Below are 14,183 nucleotides of genomic sequence, written 5' to 3' on the forward strand. Positions count from 1 at the left end.
ATGAAGCAGAGCAAGAGAAAGAAATTGCCAGGAACCAAGTCAGGGGACTTTAAAAGCTTGGCACTGGCAAATTACTTGGGAGTATTTAAAGAGGACAATGATGTGATTGGAGTTGCAGCTGTAATTATAAGGCACGCAGTAGTGGTTGTAACAGTTCAGATGAGGTATTACATGCACCTAAGCCCTAAGGCAATGCAATTGAAGGGCAAAGTTAAAGTTGATAGCCCTACTTAAAATGGGGTTTGATGGAGAGAGTGAGTTTAAAACATTAACTTTAGTGACTGGATAGAAAGCAGAGCTTTTTATATGATGGGGAATTAATGGAGTAGGAAAGGGCTATATTCAGGCTGCACATTGTGGTTTTATCCTAGTGCATATGCTTATGAGACATTTAATAATAATTCAGTTTATGGGAAAAAGTAAGAGGAGAACAAGACAACAATTAGGGACCATTATATTTAAAACTTGGTCATAAAGTATCAGTGAACACTAAAGAACTGATGAGGTAAAGAGACCACTGTTTACAAAAAAAAAACCGACTTTTTACAAAAAATTTATTTATAGAATGGAAATATTGAGAAGACTATAGGATAAGAGGAGTATAATTCCATACAATTCCCACCACAACTCCCTATCCCATCCCCTCTCTTGATAGCTTTCCTCTTCTTTATCCCTCTGGGAGTATGGACCCAAGGTCATTATGGGATGCAGAAGATAGAAGGTCTGGCTTCTGGAATTGCTTCCGCATTGAAGATAGGCATTGGCAGGTCAGTCTATACTCCCTGCCAGTCTCTCTCTTTTCCTAGTGGGGCAGGGGTCTTGGGAGGTGGAGTTCCAGGACACATGGGTAGGGTCATCTGCCCAGGGAAGTCAGGTTGGCATCATAGTAGCATCTGGAACCTGGTGGCTGAAAAAAAGTTAAAATAAATAAATTGTTGCCTAATCATCAACCTAAAGGCAAGAATATTGCAGATGAAGATTTGGGGTCTCCATTTTGGAAAAAGCTAGTAGGTCTATTTTAGATATATTCCAAGGGGCCCAGGACTTTATTTGTTTTTGTCTGAGCTTGACATCTAATAAGCAGGTGGACCCAAGTTATTGTCTGGGGACATGGTGTCATAGTTGTAAAAAGAACTAGAAAGCTGGATCAGGGAAGAGAGTAGCTCCCAAATATGGGGAAAGTATATAAATATTGTTAACTGTAAACCCAATATATTTTGTCTGGGGCCCATTTTCAGCATAGGAGTTGCACTGCTGTAGGTCTGAGCTCACATTTGGTGGTCATGGCTAGGAACATACCAGGCTACACTAATTTCAGGACCCACCTTCCTCAGGTGGTAGGTAGAGTGTATTGTCCAACCTCCCTTTGGAGAATGGAACATTCCCTACCATTGTTGATCCACATTGAAGGTAAGGTCATATAGGGCCTTACAAAGGGGTGCATTATGTTATTCCTGATGGAGATGGCCAATGACAGTGGCCAGTGGGATCTGCTAAAGGTTTAGGCCCATCATGTTTGTGTGGGAATCCCAGGAACCTCTGACTAGGGCCTCAGGTAATGGGGTGGCCTGATAGTGACTAAAGAGTTATCATTAAAATATGCCAGTCTCTTGTCCTTAATAGTCAATGAAGACTGTATATGGCAAGGAACACAAATGTGAAGAATTGACCTTTTTTTTTTCTTATTTCACTGTTGTCCTGCCTCTGACTTCTGTTGTGAGAAAATCAGACATGCTAATATGTTGTGGGACAGTTTCCTAGAGAAACTTGAGTAGTAGGGCTGAATCTACTTATAACACAGGAGACTAAAAAGCAAAATTAAAGAACTTTAAAGAAACTGAGGTAATGAGAAACTTGACTATAGCTAGAAAGACTTGCAGCATAAAAGATCCTCAGTTGCTAAGATGACAAAATAGCTCAGCTGGAAGGGCACTTAGTTTGACTTAAGTGCAACCTGGGTTTAAGCCTGACCCTCACTAGACTGAGGGAGGATTTGGTGTTGTGTTGCATCTATCTATCTATCTATCTATCTATCTATCTATCTATCTATCATCTATCTATCTATCTATCTATCTACGTCTATCTATCATCCACATCATCTATCATATATCTATTTATCATCTGTCACCTATCATCATTTATCTATCATCTATCTATCTATCATCTATCACCTATCTACCTACCTACCTACCTACTTACTTACCTTCTATCTATTTGAAAATGTTCATCTGGAGTGGTAAAGGCACAGTGATGACAAAGAAAATAGATTTTCAATGATCAAAAAATTGAATATCGAATGAATATTTAGTACACACACTAAACAAAACACCAAATGGCAGAATATTTTTCTTTGATTTAAAGGAGCCATACTTGAGTTAGAAAAATGTCTTTTGTGTCTACTAAAACTAGTCTGAGGCAAGCTGTATTGTTAGATCTTTCAAAAAATATCTACTGGCAAAACTTGACGACCATCTTTGTTTTTAATCCTTGTTTATGTCTCCTTAAAATTTGCTGAAGCAAAGCACATCTGTGGTAAGGTTGATGTATTCACTCTTGGAGGCAGATAGTTTTTCAAGATGCACTCTGGTTCATCTTTTCTCCATAGAAAATGTCTTCTCAGGGGTGGAGCCAAGATGACCACATGGAGGCAGCTGCTGGCATGAGCTCCAACAAGCAGTGGCTTTTGACCTAGAATTCTCTGGATAGGGTAGGCTACTGGGCCGTCAGCAGGAGGGTGAATAAGGGGTCCTAAGTGTGACACTAAGGAGGGGTCCTATAACTCACACTTGGGTTAGAAAACAGAGGCCAGGAGGAAAAAGAAAGGAAATATTTTGATTATTTCTGAAGCTCACCCCTACCCCAGAACCATCCCCCAGGGGCTGAACAGCAGTTCCTAGCAGGCTTCCTGCTGAGCTATTTTTTTTTTTTTTTACCAAGATTACTGTCTAACCAGGGGGTGTCATCCCAATCCTTTACCTTTTTGATTTCCTTCTCTTTTTTTTTCCCTAAGCATCTGGAGCTCTGTTTGAGTGACAAAATATCTGACAAATGAGAGCCTCACCTCTGCCTGGGAAAGACTACCTGGAGGGTTTTTTTTTTTGGATACTTCTTACAATTGGCTGTCTTTGCTCAGGCTGCCTGCAGTCAATCCAGAGCCATCCAGAGCCATCCAGAGCTGTCCAAGCTCCAGACTGACTGTTAGGGTTTTTTTACTCTATTCTATTTTATTATTACTATTATATATATGTGTGTCCCTTTTTCCCCCTTCTTCAGGTTGACCAAATTTAACTGTTGTTGTTTGTTCCATTGCTAGGTGACCGTGTGTCCTATCCATTGTGAAAGGAACTTGTTTTACTCTACCTCTTCCCTCCACTCTCCTTTTTCCCTCCTCCTAGATAATTTAAAAAAAAAAAATCTTTCCATTCACTGCTCTTTTTTTTTCTTCTTGTTCTTGTCTTCTTTTAATCCTTCTTCCCTCTTTTGCTTTCTGAATTCACTGATACTCATTTGTGAATTATTTTGGGGAAGAAATCTGACTCAGAGTGGACTCTGTGTGTGTGTTTCTCTTCTCTACTTCCTTTTCTCCTTTGCTATCCCTAGAATTTACACTGGATAGTAGATTTGCATAATTGTCTACCCTTGCTTTCTCTTTTTTTCCTTTCTCTTTCTTTTTTTTTGGATTTGGTTGCTATTTTTTCTTGGACTGGAGGTGTTGTTTGGATAACTGGTATTGTTTAAACTGCATCAATCATTGCTTCAGTTACTATTGTTGTAATTTTTAAGGTTTGTGACTGCATTTTTCATAAAGGTATTTAGTATAGTATGGCTTGTACTCAAAACACAACAACTGAAGCATGACAGAACAGAAAAATAAAAAAAAAATCAATAAAAAAAGGTTAAATCAAGAGCATATAAAACTGCTACCACAATGAATCAAGACAGGAGCCCAGAAGAAACTCCAAATCAGTCAGAAGTAACCATAAGAAAAGTATGCAAGCATTAGTAAACCTAATAATCACAGAAATGAAGACAACAATGGAGAAAAGGGCTATCAGAATTAGGGAAACAACAGATGAGACCCTCAAGGAAAATACTAGCTACCTCAAGGTAATTAGAAAACTGAAAGCTGAAACAGATGAACTAAGAAGTCAATTAGCAGAACAGGCTAATACTATAACAGAACTGAAAAAAGAAGCTGAGGGAAGGGAAAGCAGGATAACAGAAGTAGAAAACAGAATTAGCCAGGCAGAGGATGAACTAGAGAAAACTAAGAAAGAGGTAAAAGAGCTCAAAAAGAGATTGAGAGACACTGAAAACAACAACAGAGACAAATGGGATGATCTCAAAGAAGTAACATTCCCACAATTGGCCTATCAGAGGAAGAAAGAGAGGAAGGGGAAGTGAGCTTTCTAGAGGAAATAATAAAAGAAAACATCCAGACCTAAATAACAGAAAGGATATTAAGATTCAAGAAGCCAGGAGAGTCCCACACAGTATCAACCCAGACCTGAAGACACCAAGACACATCATAGTTACAATGAAAAGAAGTAAAGATATGGAGAGTCGGGCTGTGGTGCAGCGGGTTAAGCACACATGGTGCAAAGCACAAGGACCAGCAGAAGGATCTTGGTTCGAGCCCCCAGATCCCCACCAGCAGGGGAGTCGTTTCACAGGAGGTGAAGCAGGTGTGCAGATGTCTGTCTTTCTCTCCCCCTCTCTATCTTCCCCTCATCTCTCCATTTCTCTCTGTCCTATCCAACAACAATGACATCAATAACAAAATAATAATAACCGCAACAATGTTAAAACAACAAGGGCAACAAGAGGGAAAATAAAAAAAACTTTAAAAAGAAGAAATAAGGATAAAGAAAGGATCCTAAATACTGCAAGAGAAAAACAAAAAGTCACATACAGGGGAAAACCCATAAGATTATCAGCAGACTTCTCCATTCAAACTCTAAAAGCCAGAAGAGAATGGCAAGATATCTATTGAGCCCTGAATGAAAAAGGGTTTCAACCAAGGATAATATATCCTGCTAGACTTTCATTCAAATTAGATGGAGGGATCAAAATCTTCTCAGACAGACAACAGTTAAAGGAGGCAACCATCACCAAGCCTGTCCTGAAAGAAGTTCTAAAAGACCTCTTATAAACAAGAACATGACCATAATACTTGCCATATATCAGAAAAAATAAAAAGAAAAGTTGAACAATGGCACTACAATACATTAAATCCATAATATCAATAAATGTTAATGGCTTAAACTCACCCATTAAAAGGCACAGAGAGGGAGGATGGATCAGAAAACACAACCCAACCACATGCTGCTTGCAAGAATCCCATCTGACCCAACAAGACAAACACAGACTTAAAGTGAAAGGATGGAAAACTATCATACAGGCTAATGGACCACACACACACACACACAAAAGGCACAAACAGCCACTCTCATCTCTGACACAGTAAACTTTAAATAAAGTAATAAAAGATAGGCAAGGCCATTACATAATGATTAGAGGATCAATCAACCAAGTAGATTTAACAATTATTAATATCTATGCACCCAGTGAGGGACCATCTAAATACATCAAACACCTACTGAAAGAACTACAAAAATACATCAATAGTAATACAGTAATAGTGGGAGACTTCAATACCTCATTCTCACACTTAGATCAACGAAGCAGAGAATCAACAAAGAAACAAGAGAATTAAATGAAGAGATGGAGAGACTAGACCTCTGGGCATTTTCAGAGTTCTTCACTCCAAACAACTGGAATACACATTCTTTTCAAATCCGCACAACACATCCTCAAGGATAGACCACATATTAGGTCACAAAGACAGCATCAACAAATTCGAGAGCATTGAAATCATCCATTACTCAAATAGTACTGGAAGTTTATGATTTAGTCAATGTTTCCTTTGTTTTTTATATTTATTTATTTCCTCTTTTGTTGCCCTGTTTTTTTATTGTTTTTGTAGTTATTATTGTTGTGGCTATAGATGTCGTCATTGTTGGATAGGGCAGAGAGTAATGGAGAGAGGAGGGGAGAACAGAGAGGAGATGAGAAGTCTGCAGACCTGCTTCACCACCTGTGTAGCGACTCCCCTGCAGGTGGGGAGCTGGGGGCACTAACTGGGATCCTTAAGCCAGTTCTTATGCTTGGTGCCATGTGTGCTTAACCCACTGCACTACCATCTGACCCCCCCCATGTTTCCTTTTTATAAATAAAATTTTTTAAAAAGAAAATGTCTTCTCCACTCATTAGGAGATGCAATACTTTTCTCTCTTGCTTATTACCGTGCTTGCCTAATGTGGTTGGCTTTTCTAGAGACCCTGTCCAATTTGATTCAGTTTTGAAAAAACAACTTATTGCATTTCGTTCAATTAGATTTTTTTTTTTACCAACTTCTTGTGCTTCAATTTCTAACTTCATGAAATGTGTAACTTGTTCTGTTTTTAACTTGTCTATAAATATGTGAATTTTTGTTGGAATTGAGGAAACTGATTTTGGTGCCACTTGAGCTACTCTTGGTGTGTAAGTCCTTACCAGCGTATTCTGCTTGGGGCTGTAGGTGATTCCTGTGTGGGGAATAGGTCTTAGAGAGATCTTTTGATAATATTTACACACATTACTTCTGTATGTCAGAGATTGAAATCTCATGTCACAGGTTCAAAGGCACTCATCACATGCACATACCCACATATCAATTGAGCCTTTTGCTTGGGAAAATGATTCGGCCTAACTCAGATTGCTTATGAATAATTTCCAGCAGAGCAGGCTATGGGAGAAGTTAGGCTCAATATCTTTGGGGGAGGGAAGGTTTCTTTAGGAGAGAAAAATGGATAAACCACTGAATCTGATGCAGATTTCAATTTACAAATAAAAATGGAAAAGCTGCATTTAATTTCTTAATGGAAATCAATTTCGAGCTTGAAGATATCTGTGGGATAAACCTGATGCCCAGAACAAAGAAGGTAATAATCCGAACAACTGCAATGGAGCCAACTCAGCCTGAGGAAGCAATCTGGGAAATAAATCATCTGCCCATAAGAAATGACACACTTGGCTTTAAAGAAAAAAAAATCCTCTGGATTCTCTATTAATTGGAGTCATCCTATTTCTATTTGTTTTATCTAATTGTAATCTTATGATAAACCCACTTAGCAAATAATGGTTTTGCCTACTATACTTTTGATTTTTTCAAGGAGGCTTGCTTCTTTTTCAAACATTCATATTTCTTCCAGTCATGTCTGGCTTAGCCTCTGAATGAGAAAAACAAATGCCATCTCTTACCAGGGACAGAGTAAAAATAGAATGATTGATAATATGTGGCACCTACCATGATGACTGTCTGAAGTGGCAGGCTGTGGATCAAAGAAATGCTGGTGATTTGTATACTGAGTTCATGACCAGACAGCCATAGCTGTGATGCATATAGATAGGCTGTGTATGTACTGTAGCTAAAATACACAAGACAGCCATCCACACAAGGATGAAAGAATGGTATATTCCTTCTTTCAATGCAGGGGCTTATCAAAGTTCATCTAAGCATGTACTTCAATCGTACACATTCTATTTTTCATATCTGGAGTAGATAAGATTATGAATTACAACTGACTGGCATAATGACACAGGCATATATGTGACATATCTTGATTAAATATGATATATTAATACATAAGCATGATTTGAAATAGAATTAAAAGGAACAGAGAGTGAATTTTTTTATTTGTTTTGTTTTCAAAATTTTAATTTGTGTTGAGGAAATGCTCCTTTGTTTAGAAGGCTGTATGTTTTAGGGGAACAATTTTAAATTTCTTTCTGATGTGTGTCACCACACCACACAGGCTACCACCAACATATTAATAAGCCTTTACCATAGTCAGGTGCATCTGCTCCATGCTTATATCCTCTCCCCATCTCCTCTCCTCTTGAAGACATCTCAATCTTTGACCTTGTCTAATAACTTGTTTTGTTTCTTTATACCCTGCATGTAAGTGAGGTCACCTAACATTTAACCTTCTCAGATATTTCACTTAAGATGATTTATTTGAGTTTCATCCATGTTGTATCAAAGGGTAATATTTCATTTCTTCTCACAGTAGAGTGATATTTCAATGTTATATATATAAAACAACTTCTTTTCTTATAATTTTATGTATTTATTGGATAGAGACAGACAGAAATTGAGAGGGAAAGGGGAGATAGAGACCTGTAGCACTGTTTCTCCACATGTGAAGCTTTCCCCATGCAGGTGAGGACCAGTGGTTTAAACCCAGGTTTTTGTGTACTGGAATGTGTGTGCTCAACTGATGTGCCACTGCCAGGCCCCGACACCACAACTTTTTAAACTACTCACAAGTCAATCACATGGCACTTGGTTTGATTCCCTATCTTGACTATTGTAAATTGTGCTACAATTAACAAAGGTGTGTGTGTGTGTGTGTGTGTGTGTATTTGTATAGCATTTTGTTGTTGTTGTTCTTCAGATAGATACTTAGGTGTAAATTTCTGAAGGAAATGGTAGTATTGTTTTTAATATTCTGATAAATCACTATAATGTTTTCCACAAAGGTTGAACAAATTTACAGTCTCATCAACAGTGTAAAAAGGTCTATACCTGTGGGTCATCCTGGGGCTCTCCTCCCTGGCCACTGCCAGCGGAGACTGGGGTGGCCCCTGGGGGGCCCTGGTGACAAGGGTGATGTGCACAGAGAGGAAGGAAGGAAACACATGACCAACCAACACCAGGAGAAGCCTCTTAGGAAGAGTCATTTATTAAGGGATACAAGCAAGTAGATAATACCCAAGGCTCAGAAAGAAGGTTGTGGTAATCATTAACACATATCAAGTATTTGATCACAACTGGAAAGTTACCATATAAGGTTTGGTCATGAGCTAACAATGCATAGGCAGCCATTTTTCTCTAAGCATAAATTACAAGCACCTCAGGGAAGGGGGTAAGGGAACAGTCTGAGCAAAGGCAGTATATTTGTGATCAAGTTGGCCGTACACAGTAATTCATGACCTTTGTTCCAAAGGGATGGGGTAGCATGTACAGGAAGGTGCCCCATCCAGAATGTGAGCTCAGATCTACAGGGATGCAGAAGTCACACAGGCTCCTAAGCTGAATATGGGCCCCAGACCAAATCAAACTGATGGGGTTTACAGTCAACAATATTTATACCCCTTTCCCATATTAGGGAGCTACTCCCTTATCCAGCTTTCTGTTCCTTTTCCAGCCATGACTAAAGAAGTCATGGAATATATATTACATGCAATACTGCTCTGCAATTAAAAAAGATGATATTTGTGGTTTGAGAGGTTGTGCAGTGGATGGGGCAATGGACTCTCAAGCATGAGGTTCTGAGTTCAATCCCTGGCAGCACATGTGCCAGAGTGATGTCTGGCTCTTTCTCTTTCCTCCTATGTTTCTCATAAATAAGTAAATAAATAAATAAAATGATGATATTGTATCATTTGGGACAAAATGGATGGAACTAGAAGTGATTATGCTTAGTGAAATAAGCAAAGAGAAGATAGAAAAACTACCAGATGATTTCACTCATATGTGAAATCTAGAGATCTGACTTATATGAACTTGCCAAAAAAAAAAAAATCCAAACAAAACAGAAGCAAGAAAACTGTTTCTAAGACTTATAAGAACTATGGTAGTTATTTCTGGGAGGCTGGGAGGGTGGGGATACCGACCTTTGGTGGTGGTTGAGGTATGGTATACATTATAATCTTACAATATTGTAACACACTATTAATAACAAATAAAAAATTTAAAAAATGTACTTGCTATGTAAACCATTACATTATAGTTTAAAACAGTTCAGGTTGTAGCAATGAGGAAGTTAAGCCCATGGTACATATGAGAAAGTATTATATATGTTTGTGACTTATTCCATGAGATTTTGATCTTACACTTTTTAAGATAAAGGTGATTTCTTGAACATCAGTAACTTTCAGGAATTTATTAAAAATTTTCTCTGGAGACAAAGTTATATTCAAAGATGAGTATTTATGACTATTCTCCAGCTTTCAAGCAGTAACAGAAGATGAATGATCCAACAAAATGCCTATCTGCGCAATTGTTCTGCAGGAAAGTCAGATGAGAAACCATTTTCTAATGTTTGAACAGGAAAAATATTCTGAAAGCAAAGGGACTGCACACATTTATTTCAAGATGATTTTCTTTTCAAATATCAGAAGTCAGTACCGGCTATAATCATCATGGCTTTTCAAAAAATTGTCGCTAGGAGTCATTTTCTTTTGAATTTGAATAGTATAACACACACACACACACACACACACACACTAGCTCAACAAGTAAATTCTAGTTCTAATTCACTCCCTGTCTCAGTAGGACCATGGAAGACAAAGGAATTATTACTCCACATGAGAACCAAATTACATAAAGCTCTGTCTGATTTTATTTATTTTAAAATTTTTATTCATGATTTAATAATGATTTACAAGATTATAAGATAATAGAGGTATACTATATGCCAAAATGTAATGGTCTCTAGGTTTGTAAAAATAGAGGGAGCATTGGGTGCCTAGGTGCTTAGACCAGGAATAGAAATTAAAGGAACAATGATCAGTGTATTAAAATGCACAGGATACTTTCTATTAAAATATGACCTATATAGTCCAGGTGGTGACGCACCTGGTTGAGTGCACACATTACAGTACACAGGACCTGGGTTCAAGCTCCTAGTCTCCACCCACAGGAGGGAAGGTTGACAAGCACTAAAGTAGTGATGCAGGTGTCTCTCTCTCTTTCTAGCTCCACTCCCTTTTCTCTCTCCCTTTCTGTCTCCACGCAAAAATAAATAAATTAAATAAATAAATGAATAATATATATGTATATCCTATATTGTATAGTAAATTTCTCAAAGAAATAGATGAACCCAGTAAGGAAGTAGTTGGATGATCACAAATAAAACTGACTTCTAGAAAATTTCTATAATTATAAATTATAAACTCCCTGGAAAACACTACAGATTAGTCAAAAATAAATGATTCAGGGTGAGGAAAGTAGCTTATCTGAACAATGTGTCTGGTTTGCCTTGCGCAAGACCCAGCACGGCAGGACAGGAAGTTGACTCCTCAGCAGCTTTTCGGATTTTTCTCTACCTCTGTCTTTATCCGAAAAGGTCAGTCTAAAGAGTTTGCTACAGTAGGCTAGTAGTCAGATAAGAAAGTTCCCAACATTTTAGTGGAAGTTAAGGGGGGCAGGTTACAGGTCCACCTTACAATTAGCAAAATGCTGCCAGCTTCTAGCAGGCCAGCCAGGTGTGAAATTATCCAAAATCACCCAGGAAGGACCCAAGGACAAATTGTAACTTGGCAGAGCTCGTGGCTCAGCATATTCTACCAAGAACATTCAATTTTTTCACACCTGTCCTGCTCAGAAAAGGGCTAAGCCAGTGATAAATGTCACCAAGCTTATTGAAGTGAATTAAGAGCCCACTTGTCAATGACTACAAGTGGAGCAGGCACAAAGAAGAGAGATAGGTGACTGAAGGTAACCCCTGCTTCATTATAATGTCATTGTAATACATTTTTATTGTGGTTTTTTCCCCCTCCAAAAAAATCCCACATTTTCTATATGTAGAGTACCATTACTATTGATTATATAATTGTCAAGCTATGATGTAATCTCAAGTTCCTCCCCGACTTTTACTTTAAAAGTAATTCAGTCCTCTACTTCAGGGCCCATTTTCTGCCAAACTTTTACTTTAAAACTTACTTAGTCCTAGATTTCAGGGCCCACCTACTTTCTGAAGAATGAGCACTCTTACTCTGTGAGAGTAACTTTGTTTACTAATACTGCAATAAAACTCTGTGCTTCAAACTTCTGTGTGTCCGTGTTTAGTTCTTTTTTTTAATTTTTATATTTATTGATTTATTTATTCCCTTTTGTTGTCCTTGTTGTTTTATTGTTGTAGTTATTATTGATGTCATCGTTGTTGGATAGGACAGAGAGAAATGGAGAGAGGAGGGGAAGACAGAGAGGGGGAGTGAAAGACAGACACCTGCAGACCTGCTTCACCGCCTGTGAAGCGACTCCCCTGCAGGTAGGGAGCCAGGGGCTCGAACCGGGATCCTTCCTCAGGTCCTTGTGCTTTGCGCCACCTGCACTTAACCCGCTGCGTTACCGCCCGACTCCCAGTGTTTAGTGTAGCTACGATTTCCCCAGCCATTCTGCCATTCAGTAACAAGCTGAAGACCTTACAATCATGATAAAAAATAACATTGATGTTAATAAATAAAATATTCAGCTTGATTTAGATTTGATTTCAATGAAATTTTAAAGGATTTAAAAAATCAGCTATTTTATTTTATTTATTTTATTTTTATTTATTGGATAGAGACAACCAGAAATCAAGAGGGAAGAGGATGATAGGGAGAAAGACAGACACCTGTAGCCCTGCTTTACCGCTCATGAAGCTTTCCCCGTGCAGGTGGGGACCAGGGGTTTGAACCCGGGTCCTTGTGCACTGCAGTATGTGCACTTAATCAGGTGTGCCACCACCCGGCCCCAGCTATCTTCTATCTGTACCTGAGTAGGACAGCTTTCTTATAAAGCCTAAACTATTTTAATGGACTCTATAGGAAAAAAATGTTAGTCAAGGACTGATGATGTTAAATCAGGGTCTGATCATATTTAACTTTAATGGCCCAAATAATATAATCACTGTTTGTACCCATAAGTATATTATATCTGTATTTTGTTACCAAAACATGGATGAATTCCATGGGGAAAAGGGAATAGAAAACGTAAAAAGAATGTCATTGGTTCTCTGAGAATAAAATCATTCTGAGCTTTATTTACGTCTTCCTGGCAATCTCCGCTTTTAAATTCCAGCCATCAGTGTAACCTATAACATCAAATTCAGATGGCAGGATATGTGCCTTTCTGTTTGCTTTGGCAGGCTTCCCGTCACTCCTAACAACATGTGGGCTAACAAGAAAATCAGTAAAATTATAGCTGGTTACAAAAGATTTCAGTCCTAGTGAATTCCAGAGAATAAAAATTCTAGAACTGGTATGCCTTTTGGAGGTGGGTCTGCTTCATTACGTAAGAAGGTTTGAGAACATATACATTGTTCTTGGTCATTTTGTCATGCCTTTACTTTCCCTTTTAAGGAGGACATAACTATTTCAGATTTTTTGAGGAAAAGCCAAGCATTCTTGAGACAGTGACTTCTTTTACTCCTCTAACTGTCATACACTAAGTTTTGGGTTCCACGTCTGCAAATCCTCTGGTGAAATTGCTTTCCAACCATCAGCATGTAAACCAGTGGTTTTAAACATACTCTCATGGGTATACATAGATTTATTTGGGGTTCTCTAAGGAATAATTATAGCTAAATCCTTTTATTCCAGCTCAGTAAAGCATATCAAAATGTAACTGAGAGTGATGCTGTGTAGATAACCTTGAATCTATTACGATTTTCGTTCAGTAAAAACATGCTCAGCTCTCTATGTTTAACTATTACTGCTAACAAACTGCGATATACTCAACAGAAATTGCATCATCCAGGTGCCTCCCCTGAGGTGGATAACCAGCCTTTTCGACTGTAATGGGGTCTGTCCTACCCATACAACACGTGTTTAAAAGATAGAGACAGAAAGAGAGCAAAAAGAGACCACAGTACAGGCAAGCTTTTTAAAAAATATGGTGAGGGCTGGGCTTGAACCTGGGTTATGTCCATGGGAATACACCACACTCATCGAAAGTGAGCTGTTTTGCCAGCCCATCTGCCTATATGGTATTTACCAACCTGAGAATGCACACATCAAACTTTCAAAATGTTTTGCGCAACTAGCCACTGTTTCATTCTTTTGAAATATGTGAGCCCACTTAGATCTGTTGAAACACTGAAACCTACTCATCCATTTGAACAGAGCACATTCGGCTCTATTCTCTTGGTACATGTTTACCAATTTTAACATGATTGTAAATGTCAGATCTTGTGCTGAGGAGTTTGTCACCTCATCTGGATCTGATCACTTCTGCAGAGCCAGCAACAGACTCATTACTGAATACACTGATGTTGAGGTAGTTCAGAAGAGTTGTGGTCCTAGTGAGACAGAGCATCTCAAATATCCATTAAAATCATAAGAACACAAGACATTTATGTTCCTAAATAAGACAG

The sequence above is a fragment of the Erinaceus europaeus genome, chromosome 18 (assembly GCF_950295315.1).
Source record: "Erinaceus europaeus chromosome 18, mEriEur2.1, whole genome shotgun sequence".
Taxonomy (NCBI): Eukaryota; Metazoa; Chordata; class Mammalia; order Eulipotyphla; family Erinaceidae; genus Erinaceus; species Erinaceus europaeus.